This window comes from Bombus pyrosoma, linkage group LG13 (genome assembly GCF_014825855.1).
Source record: "Bombus pyrosoma isolate SC7728 linkage group LG13, ASM1482585v1, whole genome shotgun sequence".
Lineage (NCBI taxonomy): Eukaryota > Metazoa > Arthropoda > Insecta > Hymenoptera > Apidae > Bombus > Bombus pyrosoma.
The window spans coordinates 4,962,815-4,982,424 of NC_057782.1; the positions used below are offsets into that span (position 1 = coordinate 4,962,815).

General features: G+C 37.6%; 1 protein-coding gene across 2 annotated transcripts in view; it reads right to left on the minus strand.

Annotated features, from left to right (window-relative positions):
• Positions 1 to 19,610, minus strand: part of LOC122574151 — a 141,279-nt gene that overhangs the window by 73,605 nt on the left and 48,064 nt on the right. The window contains exon 2 of one of the 2 annotated variants that reach the window (XM_043741377.1): positions 15,175 to 15,303. The gene's annotated coding sequence lies outside the window, so the exon portion shown is untranslated. Of the gene's footprint in view, positions 1 to 2,398; positions 2,527 to 15,174; positions 15,304 to 19,610 lie in introns of those variants that run through there. The other variant, XM_043741378.1, reaches the window with a different exon arrangement.

Genomic DNA, 19,610 nt, shown 5'->3' on the forward strand with positions numbered 1-19,610 from the left:
TTCCTCACTTCCGGAAATGGTTCGTGAGAAGGCTTCGCTTTGGGCCGTGGGAAACCTAAGCGAACAAATGGATCGTTACTAAAATGGAGCCTTCGTACGTTGGCCCCTGCCGCGATAAGCGGCCAAGAATACCGATAAGAAAACGCAGGATAATCCATCGCACGTCTTTGGGTAGAAGCCGATAGTAAAATTCCTTTACGAGAGATCGACTGATCTCGGCCAGACCCAGATTCACCTCGTTACACGGATCCCCCATAAACTTGCTCCGGTTTATTATATACATAATATATATATATGTACATATTATACATAATTAAACCAACTTCCACAGATAGATCAAATTTTAATAATTCAGCGCCTGCCAGTTTTCTTCGTCCGTAATAGTAGGAAATCATAAACTGCAATTTCGAGAATATTATGGACTTTTCATCTTTTAAGGTGTAAAATGTTTCATTTGAATTTCCGATTTTCGTGAGAAGGACTGTCAACGATGTTATTTAAACTACAAAGGAAACGAGGAGGATACAACCGGGGTATTAATTATCTTCTTCCGGTGTTAATATGATAGAAATTTGATTATTAGAACATCGATTAAGTTAATGGGTTATTGGAAACTAATTAGTCGATTAATTTAATAGATTTTTGGAAACTAGTAATTTAATAGATTTTTTTATTAATGAAAGGCGTGTCTCTTGTCCGAGGATGGTCGCTTATAAGAAAGATTAGAAAATGAAAAGGGGAACTGGAAGAAATATTTACATCACACAAAATAATTTTCTGTTTTAGATGAAATTGTTTGAATATACAAAAAATTATACAAAAATTTAATTATGTCGAACAACATGTGTTGCGATTAATTTGAATAACCCAGATTCTACTTTATTCTAATAGTCAAGCAAAATATTAAAATGCACAACACGAATTGACTGTCACGATTGAGATTTTTTTTCTATTTATTTCCTTAGACTGTATGATGTACTTCTTAATTAACTTTTTCATTTAGTTTAAGACCGTGAAAAAATAATATAGGATGTTATCTAAAAAATACAAGAGAATTTTAGTTTTCTGTTTTCAGAAAAACGCAAGAAAAACGCATTCAAAGACACCTGTCAAAACTAATTTAAATACCGTACTATTCCATTAATTCCTTCCACCCCCTATTTACGAGTTACACGGCCTCAGAAAGGCTAAAAAATGTACGTCTCGTTCACAGAAACGTGAATATTGCCTCGACCAACGCAACGAAATCCAGCGAAAGCAAATACAAGGAACGCGAGCCGATCTCGAAGGACGGCGCAACAAAAATCTTCAATTCCCTCTACGGCACGAAGGAAGGTAAAGCACTTGGAACGATCTAGGGCTCGAGTTCGGAGCAACAAGAATGCTTTGGTACAACCTTTCCCGAAGTAGAACGCTCAATGAAAGGCAAATAATTAACCCGACATCGAGTTCTGGCTCGTGATGATGTCACAATCCACAATTAATCATGTAAGTAAACGCAATTAAACTTCTGTAAACACGAAACTCCAACTGTACGTAGCCACTGAACCTATGTCTCTCAATTTGTGTAGCTTCCTCATCGTACCCTTCTTTTTCTTCTTTATTATCCTTCCCTTCGTCCTCTCATTGATTTTCGCTTTTACTCTTTTCTTCTTCCTTTTTTTTATTTTACTTCCTCCTTCCTCCTTTTTTTCTGATGAATGTGCTTTAGTGAGTGCACTAGCGGGATGCATTAGCCGGTAATTGCTACAGCTGGAAAAATGGCACTTGCTGTAAAAACGATTGGCCACTTCTGGCTGATTGCGGAGTCTCAATTGCGTACGTGCACCACAGCCACAATTCGATATGTTCAAATGGATGTTGCTGAATAATGGTAACCAGACACTTTTCGTCTCGAATGTGATAATCAAATTAGGAAACTTTTACCCGAAACTCGGATTTCGCTCGCGGTGAACGAGTTTTTATCGAACTTCGTTTCCACGTGAAAATCTAATGGAAATATGAATAGGAGATCGAATATTTGCTGTTGGAAGCTACCTACGAAAAATAATAGAAATTTAAAAGCAGTAATGAATAAGGTGTCCATCTCGGAGAAGTTTATAAAGAAATAACCAAGAAAGCAGAAGAAATACAGGTGACTTAACAATCTCTTTGCTGTTTACGAATCTACCTTATTATATTTTCATTCTTTGATATCCAAGGTACAGCTAGCGAGATGAAATAAATCTTTCATAAAATTAAAAATTTGTCATGGAATTAACATGTTATAACATTTGATAAATATCAGATTTTGTATTACAATAGATATTTAATTAGAATTAATAATATCAAATGATGGAAAGTGTAATTGAAATGAATAATTATACTAACATTTTGTAATCATCTTTCAACAACTTACCCTTCACCAAAATCTTCATTTGTCTGTCCGTGTCTTTTAATTCACGTCCGTGTAACGGAGGTGTATTCACGAATAAATAACGAAAAGGTACACCAGGATCATCGTCACACTCTTTTAAGATAGATAGAGCGCACTAAAACCCAATAAATTTGATTATTTTTCGCGAGTAGTTCCACTACTCTTACATTGCGATGTTTGATTATTTTATTGTGTATAAAACTCCATATAAACTCTCCAATTTTCTAACATAAGCGTTTTATATACCTGCAGTATCTCAATATCGGACAGCATCAATGTCGACGGTACATCCTCAGTAAAATCAGATTTGACCTCAAATTCTTCGCTACCTCTGCTACTAATTTCCCCGAAATAGCTGCTTTTTCGTATCGAATCTCTACTTCTGCTCCTAGTCGACGGAGTGTCGAGAACTGGTTCGTCTACGACCACATAAAGTCTACAGAAAAATATTTCAAGTTAATCAAATCATCAACCTTTTACGAGTTATCCTCAATTTATTTGGTATTAGCAGAATTGATTCAAAGAAAAAATTAGGTTGTTCGGAAAGTTCGTAATCAATATATTTTTTGCGTATATCGTGAGATTAAACAAATGAAAATTTATTTCCAACTTGTCAAGAATAATGGAAACTAAAGAAAGTTAACGATAAATTAACGTAGTATCTTCAATGGAATATATTGTTATTATATCCTGATATTTGTGATTTATTTCGAATGAATGGATTGTACAAATATAGACAGAAAAACGATGGTAGTTTAGTATGAACTAATCACAATAACACGCTACAATCTAGACAACTCTCGACACAACGGATCCAACGTTCTCTCTCACGCGGACCACACTCTCTCGACAACGCTAGCAGCACTATATCGACAACGCAACTCGCACTCTCTGACTTCTCGATTCACACTCTCTTCGACTTCTCAACTAAAACTGCACTGCTCTCGCATGTCTTTTGTCTTCCCGTAGACCCACCACACACGTGTTCTGCGACCGCTCCTGGCCAAAGCTACGTAGACCTTTTCTATGAAACTATTCGCTTGAAGGACCGACGACACATTGATGGGCCCATCGGCGCCTCGGCTCTCGGGACATTGTTTATGGTTTAAAAACGCCTGGGCTCTCGCGACATTGTATGTGGTTTACCCGCTAACTCCTAGGCCTTATGTTCGCGATACTACATTAATATCTCACATATGAAAATCACTGGAGAAGATCTTATCGGTTCATTTTTTCCATTTTTTTATTTTAACTTTTTGTTTATACTTAACTTTTTAATAGCAGCTAAAATTTTATAGAAAAACAAAAGTATAATTATTAGGAGACGGTATTAAGGTATCATGACAAGCAATATTTTTAAAATTATGAAGAGGATAGAAAAACATGTACTTATCATTGACACAAAATAGAAAAACAATATCGGTAACTTCAGATTGATCGACGGCTGAACTTTAAACTTACTTTTCCGTAAAAAATGAAAAATGTAACATATCGTATTCCTCCGTTATACCCTTCATATAATATTGTTGTAATTGTCGCAAGTAAAAAGGAATACTTCGTACGCTATAATTGTTATGGGCTTCACACTTCGCTCTAATGCACCGGAATCGCCCGGCAGTCGAACAAGAAATAACAAATAATATCACAATACGTAACAAAGATTCGGCAACGACAAGTGCAGAGATTAAATCAATTCTATGCCCACTTTAACAAATGTAATTCCAGTATTATTTGTTTCAGTCCCAAATAAATTTTATGGAAAATTCCGATCGTTTTCCAAAGAGAGAAATCATGTTAGTAAAAAAGAAAAGAAAAATGGTGCGTATATCGCTCCATAGAATGATTGATCTATCAAAATACATGAAGTTCGAATTTTTGTTACATTTCTCTACGAACTTTCCGAATAGTTCGACAAAATCGCCAGACGTACGGCGATTTTTCGTGGAATGGGGATACTCGAATCCAACAAGTTGATTATAATCGCGAAACATTATGTTTACTTTGGACTGCATATCAGCTCGAAGCCGCCTTTAAAGCTGATAAAGTTGTACAAGGGCACGTAGTCCCGCTCGGAGATCCGGCAATAAATTCTGAACGGTTGCTCGTCGCAGATTGTCTCGACCTGTGCGAATATCGTGATGCACGTGACCGAATCAAATGAAAATTTATTAACGTTTATACGACTCGCGAACATATTTCTGTGGAATTTTTTGCTGTCAACGACGTTCGATGCGAATTATTATAACGAATTATAGAGACAAGCTATCGTAAATCTTCTATTTAAAAACCAATTCCACGACTGACCACACTCGCCTATCTATCAATTCCATTTACCTTTCAATATTAATATTAACGCACAATGCCCCACAAGAGGATTCGAATACATATTATTAAAAATTTTAATGACGAATATAATATAGCGAATGTTATAGGAAACTTTTTGGAATTTCGTTAGCACTTTAAGATATGACCCAGGCGATACGATTATATCGGTAAAATTTGAAACAAATTCGAGAACGTAACATCTAAAAGTCACGAGCATTTATTACAAACATGTCTTACTTAGTAAGAAATTAGACAAACATATAATTAACGTTGAAACTTCTCACGAAATATTGTGGCTTACGAGTATAATCTTTGTTGATCTTGGGGAAGTGTATACTTGCAATGAATATCCTTATACCTATGCTATACAAATCTTCAGATTCGATTCAGATTTTGCCATATTCATGACAATCGTTGCAGTGCTAATGAAATTTCCAAATGTTTTATATAATACGTATGATATATTTAGAAAATATTTCTACAAAATCAAACATTTTTATGAGCCAGTGAAAAGTTCATAAAGTTAGGTTTGAATATAATAAATAGATTATTGCGCAAAGTTTGAAATGATGGGAAATAAAAGAGGAATCTGTTTTTCACAGTCGAAAAGCTTTTGTATCGTGTACCAAAGAGTTGGAAACGATGTTCTTTCATTTTTCAATATTTTTGTGCGTGCATTCGACTGTAACGTTGAGATAAATCGACACCGGTTCCGTTGTAGATGGGAAATTTTCCATTTATGAAACGGTTGAAAGGTATAATGAAAGCGGCGAGAGCTCTATCACGATTAATATTAAGTGGATTAAATATTGAATGCGCATTAAATTAAATTGCCTTCAATCAGCTGTGAACGTGAAACAACCGAGGATGCCGGAATACCTCCGAAAACGATCATGTCGATAACATTCATGGTCAGTTTAAATAATTCAAACACCGAAAATACAGATAGAGCCTTGATCCTTTGAGTACGTTCAAGAATATGCCATGTTAACAAACAAAACTGACTTACAAAAATATTCGAACACTTGTATATTCTCATTCTATGAATATAAAATACAAATATATAATAAAAAGAAACTTATCAAAAAATTTAATAAGATACAACAATAGAATGATAGATAAATAAAATAAAATCAAAACTTTATAGATCATATCACATGTTTAAAATTTTTTAAGAATTTTTTTACTAACAATAGATATATGTTTGCAATATCTTATAAATATTTTGTAACTTTTACATACATTTTCAGATTGGTTTTAAATCTTGCCAATACAATCACGATAATTATGTCTCATCACGGTGCTAACGATATTTCAAAATATTTTATACAACACATACAATTATATATATAAAATATTTCCATGATAAGTGTTTAAATTTTCGTGAGCCAGTGTATAGTTTCAACATCGAAACGTGAATATTATTTTATACCGAATAGAAAAAGAAGCAGTATTGTGCAAGACTATTAAAAAAATATAAAGTATCAAATATACTAAACCGCGGATGGTATCGAAGGTATTCCAACGTTCCACTGGGTATTAGAAGATAGAAAATAGTACGATACATCAATGAAGAGATCGGTAATGTCTGGGAAATGTTCGTTCCTCAAGGTTATTGTCGTTCTCTCGATGGTCATACTGGGATTTCGCACGACGGTCACGTTAACTTCCAGGACCCGACGTAGCAACATAACTGCACACCATAGAAACTTCTATTCTTACAGAAATCTCGAATTTTCTTTCCATTTTGTCTTCTCACATGCTTCTTAAATTTTTTCAACTTCCAAAGATACCAAAAGACATATAATCATTTCACATATATATATATCTTTAAAACGAAGTGAAATTGTCCCTAAAGTTTCGAGTAATTTCATGATTCTCGACATTCGTTGGTACACGAATAAAATCATTTTATCGAAAGGGATTTTTTTGTTTGTTCCCCTTTCCTTGGAAAGTCAACAGAATTTCGCAGTTATATTCGGTTATACGTCATCCATCCTTCCAATTTTATTCGAGTCACAACGAAAATCCCAAGACGGTGGGAAGGGGGGTCGGCGGGAGAAAAGAAAAGCTTGGCCAACCAAACGAAGGACCATTGATTTGGCGTTACGATTTCAGGAGGGTCACGGCAATCCCACATAACTCATACCTTTTTCTTCTCCACGACCACGATATTCCATCCTTGATGATCATACAGAAACGTCCTGAACGGAATTCGAACGTTTTGTAGCACAAGTAACACGACCCCCTGAGGTAATCCGATCTTTTGATAAATCGTCCTCGGTTTCCTTTCAAAAATTCTTTTTCAAAAATGTTTACGCTTGTCCTCGTAATGCCACGTTTTTATCCCAAACTTTTTCAAAGTGGAATAAGAGAGAGATTCGCCGACGATCGTGGTCGCAAAGATTCCTCCTCAAGTTTTCAGGATGATTCGAAATAATTCGCTGGTTTCAATTCGAACGTAGGAAGGAATTAGAGCGCATCACGTTGGAAAATCCTTTAACTGCGTCTATATATTTTCGAGAGCGTTATTCCGCGCGCTTGCGTTTTCGTGTTTAACCAACTGCTTGGAAAACGTTGATTAACGGAAACAGATATTCTGTAATGTATACGCGTGATTGTTATTGGGAAGGAATGAAAATTACGCAAACGTTCGAAGTGGTGCATCGAGAAAATTTAATTTAAAGAATTCTCTAAGTAAGTCCTGAAACACCGCGCCCGTTCATTGCGATGTTGTTCCAATGCCCTACTTATCGAATTGAGCACAATGGTAAGTAGAAAAACAATTCCATGCTATGAGTTCTTTTGACTTTATCCTATTACGCGGAATGGCAGACAACACTGGAATTTCTATCTCGTTTGTACGATTGTTTGCGGAAGTCGTAAGAAGCGATATTAAAAAATAAATTGCCATAAGCATTAACGAATTTCAACAATTATTAAAATTTTTTCTGTCGTTTCAATTTTTCTCCATTGGAAATTCAACGTGTAACAATCTTGATAATTTATTACCGATTCCCTAAATATTTTATCTAAACTTCATAGAATATTATATTCAAGATTACTGTTTAAAAAATGTGAAATCCTCTTCTTTCGTGAAAATCCCAGCCAACAATGAATAATCAATAATCAATAATAAGTGAGTAAAAATAATTTCACAATTACCAAGAATCCTTTTTCAATTTCACTTCTCAATTTTCCTCTCTTTTGTAAAAATTACATCCAATTGCCATCGTTGCGAACGCCGACGAATTAAAATAATTGTACAATCGCCGGCTCGATAATTGTTCTTCCATCTGATTTCTTAATGTCGAAAGCTCAACAGATTAGACGATTAAAATTTCCCCCTAAATTGTTTGATTTAAATCTTCTAGAATATTAAACTCAAGATTATCGTTCAAGAAACTGCACACCCGCTTCTTTCGCAAAAATCCCGGCGAGCAATCATCTTAATTTTAACTTCCTTCATCTCCATAAACCCCTTCATCTCCACTCGATGAATTGATCCAGCACCTGAACTCGAGGAAACGGAAGTTCTGGACTCCTGATGAATATCCCGAACGAGGGCTGTCGAGTACCGATGGCCCCTTTCGGCCCCATACATATTCGAGTGGCGTCCTCCCGGTTTGATCCACCGAAAGCGGCCGTTTTTGTGATGGAAATGTCTCTCCGGTGTTGCTCCGCTCGTTCTCCCCAACTCGTCACGAATTTCCTACCCTTGGTTCCCGGATAAACACCTCCGGTCCGACCGGAAGGTGGAAAGAAAATCAATGCCAGTTTTCTCCCGATTGATGCGACGCTGGAAATTGAACGACGATCACGATCGACTCGCGTTACTAATATTTAATCGACTTGATCGCAGCAATCCGTAATCGCTTCGAAAATAATTGTCAAGACGAGACGGTTCTCTGGAGTTGAAGGTTGGCTATCGAGCCAAGTGGTTGTTGCTTCCTGTTCCCGTGGAAATTGAAAATTAAAACAGGTCAGGCCAAGTCGGCCTGCAAAGATAGCTTGCATCGCGTCAAGATAGATGACGAAAGATTCTTCCTCTGGTTTCACAGAAAATTGCCAGGGCAGATAGGATGAGATACTAATGCAATTTCTTGTTCCGAGATGGATCAATTTGGTTTGAAGAATTATATGAGTAATTTTAACACGGAGAAATAATCGTTGATTTTTAAGTAGAACTGAAAGTTTCGTTCCCTCTAGTATTCAAGCGTAAAATTAACCAAACGATGAAAGAGAATGAACATCGGCGATAATGCTTTTCTTTATTTGATTAAATTGCAAATTATTGTAACGTTTTATTTCACTTGTATCGCCACGCGTTCTCTGCCAAAGGAATTCCAATTTTCTCGACAAATGGTCAAACGTGTTCTCTCCAATTCACATTTCGAACCATTTAAACTATGTTCTGCCAGCACACCACAAAAAAACACGCACATGCTTCCCCCAGAAAGAGATCTTGCTTTCGTATACGCGTAGATATAATATTTATACCAGCAGACGCAATCGTTTGTAAATAACATTCGATTGCACTGACGAATTCGATACTTTGTAACCACTGAAACAATACTTTTTATCTGCGTTACACGGAACAAAATACAAAAGAATCCTTTACAGCGTAAAACACATATTGCAATGTTACACAATCTATGTGTTATTGTCTTCCATTGACATTTATATCTTCATCGTTCGTGATATAACAATTTTTAATTGCTTCTTTGCAGTTATGAATGGAAGATTCCGCGAATAACGTGATTTTATCGATTTCCAAACGTTTTAAAAATAACAACGTTTTTAAAATGTTTGATATCTCAAAATCCTACGCTTCCTTTGGTATAATCTACAGAATGTGTCTCGTTAAATTTGCCAGCGATTCAGCAAGTATCAGAGAAAAGTCCCTTTCAATGGACCTTCGAGTATAAAAACCGGTACTTTTTCCAGGCAACCATAACAGCGATCCAATAACGGCATGTACTCGTTATTTCAAACCTCCTCGCAATTTTCCAATCCACGAAAATCGATATGCACCATGGAAATAGAATTCTGTTACAATATTCTATGTCCTTATTGTCCTATAGGATGTTTTTCGTTGGATGTGTCCGCGGATCCCTTTACATTTACTTCCTAACAACGATATCGTTTTAAGAATATTAGAACAATATTCTTTTATTTTATTTATAAATATACGAAAGGCACTAAATATTCACAGGTCCTTTCGCTGTATCTTTGAAAATATTGATAATACACACGAAGGAATAAAATTCTTCGGCATTCTTAAATTTATCTCGTCGATGATTTGCAAAAATTCACAGAGAAACCTTGTAAAGAAATTTCTTATGCGAAGAACAATATTTTTCCCAACAACGGGTGCCGATCCAACAACTGAAACCTACAAGGGCTTTAATTACGCCCGCTGCAAATATTTGCATTTCAAGTGGCTTTTGCTTGCCTGCATAATGTTTGACACAGTTGCAGCAACAGAGATGGGCTTAGCTGTCGGAGCACGCTTCTAAGTGCTACTACGAGAGGCCACTTTGTGAACCACGTAATTCCATGATACTAACAATGAAAATGGCTAAAAAATTTCACATCGAATTTCCGTACATATGCATTTTTCTGCGGCCAGTGAAAAAAAAATCTAATGACCGATTTCCATTTAGTACTGGCCAACTCTGGTCAAGCGACTTCTCGATAATCCGAGTGCACTCTGCTCATCGTTTCGTTATCCATTCGCTCGTGAAATGTTTTCAATTTTCAGGATATGGCTTTTATGGAGTTTGCCCGAGTAGCTGAAGCAGCTTGAAATCCCTTCGAATAATTTCCAACGCTCCTGTAACGGGCTCGTTTCCCATTTGACGAGTTTTGACGAAGTACCATCGAAATGGTATTCTGCCTTCTTGGCGATCTTCGTCGTGGCGTATTTCGTATAACAAGAATACCACGTAACATCGCGAAATTGGGGCAACGTCCGTCAAAGTGCGATTAAACTTACAAACTCTGTCCCTTGGTCGTTGTTATCAGTCGGCCTGGTTGGAAAGAGTCGTTGAAACGGATCTTTGTCTCCTTAGTGAATCGTATGTTCAAGTATTTTAGCACTCTATTGCAGTATATCTTGAGTGAATTAGAGGTTTTGTGTGATACCAAGGATAGCACGAAAGTGGAGCAAAGTTATATAGAACTGGAGTCCAAAATCGGAAACACAGGGGCGCGAATGTTATCAGTTGCTCCATTTGTAATGACTGTATCTGCCTATCGACCTACGTTCCGCGATAAAACACACTTGACGTATATCCAGCTCGACCATTCGCAACGCACAAATCAGTCGACGTTGAATCACAAGGTTCGATTTTTCTTGGAATCCTGTTCGCGAACAAGTTTCTTCATGAACAGATTATATGAATCCCCGGGAAACGCCGAATGAAAGCGGCAGGAAATTTGCTGGAAATCAAGTTAGAAAGCAACGTGTTAGCGTCGAATAATTTCATTGAACTCTGTACGATGAGCTTTCCAATATCAAGCTGGATTGTGTCCCGTTTGAAAATCCGATTGGCTATTCCCGGTTCGTTATCTGATTTGCCCTGTTATTTTGCGAAGGAAATGGAAAGAGAAGCAAGGCAGACAGAACAGAGCGTTTTTTGTGTCCGATGGAAAACTCTGTTGCGATCAATCGGCCCGCATCGTTCTACGGGGACATCGAGAGTAAGTATCGCCGCAACAGCTTTTCGAAAAAAAAATTTATTCCGCGCCGCTCGCTAGCTGGAAAGGGTTTTATGTACGGCAAGCTTTCACAAGCAATTTCCCGGGGGTGAGCGAATAACTGCGTATATCCCGTAGGTGAGGTCTCTAACGTCGTTTTAACGACGCTGCGCTGTCGAGAGCGCTATGCGAACCAACGACGAGAAACAAGATTTTCGTTCGACCTACCAGCGACAAAAATAAAACTGTATCGGAAAATCCCGATACTCTTTCACGATCCTCGTCGTAACATTGCTAAGCATTTAAACAGGATTAGCGCAAACTGTCAGTACTCGTGAATTTTGCAGCAGCATTCTGTCTTTGCAAAGATTCATACGTATCTACCGACTAATATACCCGAAGAACAAATTTCTCCAAAGTTGTTGACTCGACACTGTGAAAAACTACCTCAGATTGTGTGTTTCGAAGTTTTCTAAAACCTCCCATTCGTATCTTCTCTCATTATATCTTTAGCACGTTTTTGCCCTGAAAAGGACACCGAGACTCTTTCATCTAGATAAAGAACTATAAATACAAAAATAATACTAAGAAACTAAAATGCATTGTCCAAATCTGATAAATAACTATTAGGTGACACATCATCCGAGTATTGTCTATCCAGACAGTAGAAGTGTTAGATTCTATCTTATACAAAATCTAAAAAGTGTCACGAATCATACAGTCGAAACCTTTAACACAACTATAATTTATTCAGAACCGCTTAATAGCATTCGAACGTAAAGGTAATGATATTTTTTGAGGCAAAATACACCCGGAAAAACTATGAATTTTCTTACGAATATATTTTTAGAACGTAATAGGATGCACGGTCTTTAAAACGCGGTTTACTTCATGTCGATATCTCAAATGGTTACCAAGATACGGGGTCTCAAAGTGCAAGCGTACAAGCGCTGAATTCTTGGATGCACCGTGACCTACTTTTTTTCCAGCAACAGTAAAAAAAACTGTTGCGTCAGCGTTTGCCGCTGACCAGTGCACGCAATGCGAGTTTGAGGCAGGTTAGTGATGTGCGAGTGTCAGGTTCGAGAAGTGCGACAAATTAAGCCTCGCTTTGAACGACGATATCTCGGCAACCGGAAGACGCTTCGGGACGAGACACAGAGCATTTTACGGGACGGGGCCGCTGCTTCTAACGACATTCGCTTGGTCCAGAAAAAGTGGCTATGTTCCGAATTATTGTGGATTAAGGTAAAAGAGGATTTGATAAAATATTAAAGGAAATATGGAGATTTTTTATGAGTTTTTGAGATAATTTTTTAATAAAATCATATAACGATAGATATTATGAGTGCTGCAAAGATGGAAATTGCCTTGAAAATAATGTTATAACTAGTATAAGAATTCATTGATTTCCTAAACAGAGCAATTCAAGGTGATTTCCACTTTGACAGGAAAACCAAGCTTATTCTGCGCAATCGGAGGAACAAAACGACAGTTTGATATGACAGATAGGAGGCAAGGAAATTAAATGAAATCCTGAAATTTGAACGAAACAAGACTCACGTCGCGGAGAAATGATTCTTGTATCGATTTGTTGTCGTTTTGCAGAAAACGCAGCCGTGTTCGTGACAAGGCGGAGAACGAAGTATTTTATTGTCAGAATGAGCGAAGACGCAAACGACAGAAAGCAATTACGTATAGTTATTGAGTTTTCAAAGAAATAATGTGGAAAGGTGAGAATGTTCTTCTCGCTGGTAAAGTGATAAAACAGGTACACGCGGAAACTGGAATAAAGAAGAAAGAAACGGAAATGATCTCATTAACCAGGTCGGAATTCAGCGGACCATACAATATTGACAGAATCGCTTGGAAGAAATTCGAAGCGTTTTTCTCGGTCTGGAAATCCTTTCTCGTGTTTCTGAAACCAATGTATTTCACTGAGCAATTTCTAAATTTGTGCTTGAAATTCTCCTTGAAAATTGAGAAACACTCGTGAAATAAAGTACTTGAGAAGTTCTTTCTGAAAAAACGACAGCCTACATATCAGGATTCGAATTGCAGTGTTTTGGGAAACTTTGTAACTTTCATTTTAGATTTGATGGATATATAATGTAAAAAAAAAAATTACTAAAACGTTAAAAAGAATCTCCCAAAGATTAATAAAAATCTATATCGAAATATTCAAATCGTTTTTCCAATTTGTTTGGTCGATCATTATCGAGATACAACTTGAAAGATGAGCAAGGAGCCACATACAGCAAAATCTCATCTGTTGCACGCGAAGGATTAATTTCAGGTGGCGACGGGAAGATCTTGTTTGCAATTTCTTGCCCCACGGGTATTAGTTCAACGAAATCTTCAGGTCTGAAATTTCGCCCCACCTCAATTCGCGTGCATATACCGACATGTTTGTATGACGTACGATCCCTACGATTCTAGGGAACTTTAACATCTGCTCGTTTCTTGTCTACAAATTCTTCAGAGCTAGCAGTTATGACCAATAAGAAAAAATCCTCTCAATTGCTAGAACAGATTTCATCGCCGTTAATGTTACTTCTTACTCTACTCTCTTACTCGTACTATCGTGACTATTGTTGGAAATACGAATGTTTAGAAACCTTTTTGAGAAAATTGTTATACTTGAAATTTGACAATTTTAATTGAACGACTTTTAATTTGAATATCCAAAAATTGGGCGATTCGCAATTTGAAAATTCGTAAATTGGAACATTTGAAATTTGAAACGAAAACTTCCATTTAGAATTTGCTAGCGCCACGGGCAAAACTTCTCTTCGTTCGTACTAAGAAACTTTCGACAGCCGAAATTATTCCGAATGTTTCACAACAGTATTGGTAGTGTAGCGTAGAAAACGGCGCAAGTTTGTCAGGAGGGAAAGTCAGGAATCCGGAGTATCAAAATTTAATAACCATCCCCCTGAGATCCCGTGAGCGGAAGCTCGACACCCGTACTTCAACCCTTCGAGGGTTACCTCATGGAACTTTCAGAATTAATCCGAGCTAACTCGGAAACGACTCTGTTTCTGCTTAGACAAAGTTCAAATGCCGTCGCCAGCGTGCTATCTGACCCCGAGGCTTTCTAGGATTTCCACGCTCTCCTAGCCCCAACTATCCTCTTCTACTCTTCCCCTATACACCACTGTTTTCTCTACTTCATTTAAGGTTACATCCCGTGAGAAGTTACGCCGGACCTCGTTCAAACTTTCTCGAGAAATCGGCGAGTCGAAATTAATTAGCAACAGAGACAATGATCACCGCCAGCCTCCTTGCCCGCTTTCACTCGTAACTGGCAATCAAAATTTATTCGCAAGTTTCTGTTCTTCTCGAGCATCCTTCTTAAGCGAAGTTAGAAGAAATCTTCAACAGAACTTCGACTAATGACGTAGTCGTAGAAAATGGTACTGCTAATTGTACCAGAAGCATCGTAATTTGTAAGTACTGATGAAGATCTTGCTCCGATTAAGTAAAACTGAACTCTGGCAGAATATTTTTTTTCTTTTTTTTTGTACTATGAACGATAATACGTTAAAGCGAAGTCGAGTTAGAATTAAATAGGAAATACTCTAAAGAAAGGAATCTTTTTTGCAATTAATTTCCACCCTTATACAAATTATAAAGGTACAGTATTACAATAATGAGTTAGCGCGAGGCTAGTACCGTGAGTTCCAGACGGAAGAATAAAATTTCGTTATTCGAGATGGAAAGAAACTCACCTTGACCCAGAATTTCTGTTTAAGTTCCCACGATTATTCAGTCACACTCCCCCGTCGTTCTGGATTTGCCTCACTCTGCCTTCTGTTTCCACGCTGAATCGCGTTGTCCCACGGGTGTTCAGCTACTTCCTACAAAAGATGAAAATAACGCTTATCAATCTCCGTGGCGAACAGTAAACGAGAATTTCGTGTTTTAAGGTTAAGTGGAAAGCGGGGGCGCGGCATTGCCAATGGTTTTCTAAACGCAGCCTTATTTTCAATGGCTCTCTACTCGCTCGTAAAACGGCACACACTCGAACATTATCGCTCCTCTATTCTTTACCTAATTAACCCGTTCTTAAGACGAACGCTATGGTCTATGTCTTTTAGTGGACCAGGCAATTTTTATTCCATAATGTAGTCACGATATTTTTGCGATTTTTACAGCATAAGGAGTTTTAACAATTTTTTAAAGAACGTAGGAAATTAATTTTCTAAAATATATCAATTTAACATATACTATGACTCTTTTACTATAATTTTTTTCCGATGTGGTTGTTGATCTTTATAAATAGCAAGTGATAATAAAAGCATAAGACAGGAACTGTTTATGTGGCACGGGTGCGCGATAGAATAACAAATTATTTCATTCGGCGGAGATCTAGAGGACTAAAAAAGGTGCACATGTGGAATGAAGTGATACCCAATTAAAGCTGTCCGTGGTGGTCGCATGAAACTTCTCAGGTAGCGGCGTCGAGCTACGAATAACAAACTAATAAGCCTATTAGTGTGAAAAAAACGTCGGGAACGCGGTGTGGCCGAGTGAAGCTAACTCGCATAATTAAATTTCATCTTGAGACAGAGCAATGCGGAGTCGCCGGATAATATTTTACCAACGAAAATTAATCGAGCAACATTCAATTTGACGCGCCTGACTACAGCTTAATTGCGTGCAAACTTCCTGCCTTAGTGCAAAATTCGCCCGAAAAATCCCATTATTTTCCCTTGCCTTGCTCGTTTTATGGCTACTCTAAACTTAGTTTCATCAGATTGATATCGAAAAAGGTGCTTCAAAATGACTGAATCTAAATTAAATTGTCTCGCAAGTTATATATATTATTATTAGTTATAGTATTACATAGTTATATATATAATTATAATTATATATTATTTCATTTAATGAGTGTACAGTATTGCTCTTTGAAAACTCAATAGAAGAAGTTGTTTTACCTAAATTAAAATAGCCAAGCTCCAGCGCTGTTAATTAGAGAAGATCGTGATCGTTGCGTCTTCGATTTCAGTGAAAATTTGTAGGCTTGAGGAAGAGCCAAAAGTAGAGGATGCTTTCTTTTTTGCTCTAGTCCAAACTATCACCCAAACCTTCATCCAAACGTTGACCCCAACACCTTAACCATAACCATAAACCTAATCTTGGGTGAAGGTTTGGATCCAGGTTTGGTTTAAGGAAACGAATTAGAAAATATTGCGAGAGTACTGAACCGTTCTGACGCTCATTCAATAAACGCGAACCGGTGAAGGAACCTAGAACGGATCAAGCTAGGCAAACTACAATTTTCCAGAACGTCACCCCTATCGAGAAAATAATCTCGAAGGGAGTGATAGAAAAAAAAAGAAGAAGCTCGACAGACTCCGTCCTTACAATCCTCCCTGATCCACATTCATCTAGAGAGTGCTAACACTCTCTTCTTTTTCACCTGCCGGAGTTCGCAGACCCCTCCATGCCGCTCGTGTCACTCGGGCACACGGTATCGCTACGACATAGAGTGTACGAGGTTCGTGTCCGTTGGTAACTTTGTGTAATTCTTTTTTTGGCAAGAATCGGTTTCCAGGAGGGAGGTATCGGGGGTGGAAATGAGATTTCTAGGGGCAATTTGGAGCGAGTTTACTTCTAAAAGGGTCGAGATGAAGGTCTTGGAAACGAAGAAGAAAAAGAAGTAGACAGGGTCGACGGTTGACTAGCACGAAACGCGAGTAAGAGGAGGATGATAGACGAGAAAAGGGGGAGAGGGGGGAAAGTGCAGAATGAGCTGCCTTATTATAAACTGCTGAAGAAAATTTATCAAGCACCTCTCGTGAGCTATCTGAACTTAGTTGGAGACGTAGACGGGAAAAGGCACCAGGAAAACTCGAAAGAGATGTGAAATGAAACTCGATAGATGCGATCGATCTACCATGGAAAAGAAATTCGCGACGATTGATTACTTCCCAGCTGGTACCGTGAAGCTGTGTGGAAAAAATCAACGTTGCTATTTTTATTGCATTATAGCGCTAGATAGAATTGTGATTTGATTAAATTCCTTGTTTCTATAGTATTGAATGTTACGGATCCAATTACAGTTACGAAAGAACACAAATTTCCTCGGGATCAGATGAGTTTACTCATGGAGTTTGTTCCGTTCTCCGGATAGAGGATTATAGGGAGAAATGTGGCTGGATTATTTTAAGATGTGAAACATAAACTTCCAAGAAGTTTCCCAACCGACTTCAAACACATCTCAGGGTCTTAATACGGTTTAAATCGTTGTAATACCTAGACGATAATTTACTTCTGACTCAAGCAGGTGTGTACCTTCTAAATTAGGAGGTTGACTATGAGTGGCAAAGAGCAAACATTTTCCCATGTATATTAGTGTGTAATCCAACGTATAGGAATGATTTCAATCGTTTTTAATTCGTCTATTTGTTCCTCTTTTTTTTTTTTTTTACTTATTTTCAAGAAAAGTAACTCGTCATTTTCAAGAACACCAAGGCAAAGTATACCCACCGTCAGCGGAAAGTTTTGCGTCTCGCATAAATTCCGTGGAAACGATGAAGGAAAGGAGAAAATCGCAGGAAAGTTGGTGCGGCGAGAATTTCGCATCCGTTACCGTTGAGATACCGTGGCATTATCGGGCGAACCTGAACGTCCAGGAAAAAATCCACCCATATTTTCCCCCGTAACCGGGAAATACATTTCAATTACTGTCAAAAGTATGAAATTCCTTGAGAATATCCCAAGCTGTTTCTTCCCTCTCTTCGTAAGCTTCTAAATTGTTCCTTTCTCGAACGATTTTCGACTTCTTTCACATTCTACCCGCCACATTTATCTCTATTCCTATTAAAAATATTTATTTTATATATTAATTTTGATATGAAAACTTTGGAACCCTAACTCCTCCTGAAATGATAGCCATCCCTTTCCCTTATTCTGCATCTTAAGCATATTTTCATCTAAATTAAAAATAATTAATTAAATCAGTGGGGTTAAAAATCCTAAAGTCCGAAACTTAATTAATTTTTGAAAAACGTCGGATCAAAGTCTACCCGGAAAGCAAGCGAAGTTTCTTTTAGACGATCGTCGACTCTTTCCTCTCCTCCCATTTTATGTCTTAAACTCATTTTCATCTAAGTTAACAATCTAATTAGAATGAGAAATTAAAATTACAAATTTCAATGTCTGAATTTTAAGATCAAATGGAAAACTTGAAAGCTTAACTAACCACATGTCCAAACGCAAGAGAGATCTTTGAAACGGACTTTGCACTACAAAAACAATCCCGTCGCATCTACCCAGACATTTCGAAAGCAACTTTACCGTGTCGATCCGAAATTGTACATGTACTTCCACTTCGTCCGGCGACTATTTCAACGACTTTTCATACGGGAGAACAAAAGAGGCTTTGACGCGGTGGTTATAGTAGCGTCAGCCAGCCTAATTCACTTTTAATTTCCATACAGACAAATCTTCCGACCGCTTCTAGATATAAAGGTTGAGAATTTTCCAAAAGAATCGACGTTGTTTTGTGAATCGCGCATCGCCCTCAAGACTTTCTTTATCTTCTATTCAACATTCCTCAGTGATTTTTCGCTCATCTTAATTATTCTCCTCATCTTCCATTTTTCGTAATTTGCTCCTTGTTGCTCCTTGGAAAGCAAGGTTATTTACATTTTTAAACGATCGAACGCAGCAAGTGATGAAAACTGTGCTTAATTAGTTATGGCCGATGAAGTAAAGCAGGTTTAGACGGAGTCATTTTAATTTATACTTCCTCATACGCATCTCGAACAGGGAGAAAGAGAATTTCTCCGAAACGATGAACCTCTTTATCGATACAGAAACGGTTATTATCTACATTCGCTTTCGCCCCTAATATTTGCAACAAGTTCGACCACGTTTCTCTCTGGCGCAACTTCGGAAATTTCAACTTCAAAGGCGGTCCTTTACAAGGAAGTTGCATCTCGAGCTCGAGCATTTCAAGCTCGATGCTTCCTTCCTGATACAAAGCAGAAACAAAACAGAGATCGGAGAGGAGCGGTAGCCAACGAAGGAGGAATGATTTTTTAATCTTACTCTCGGGAAGGAAAATGAATTCTGATCGTCCGATCCTTAACCGTGTTTTTTCTATAATTCAAAGTTGGAGAAGTTTTACGATCTGTCCTTTTCCCTTCAACATTGA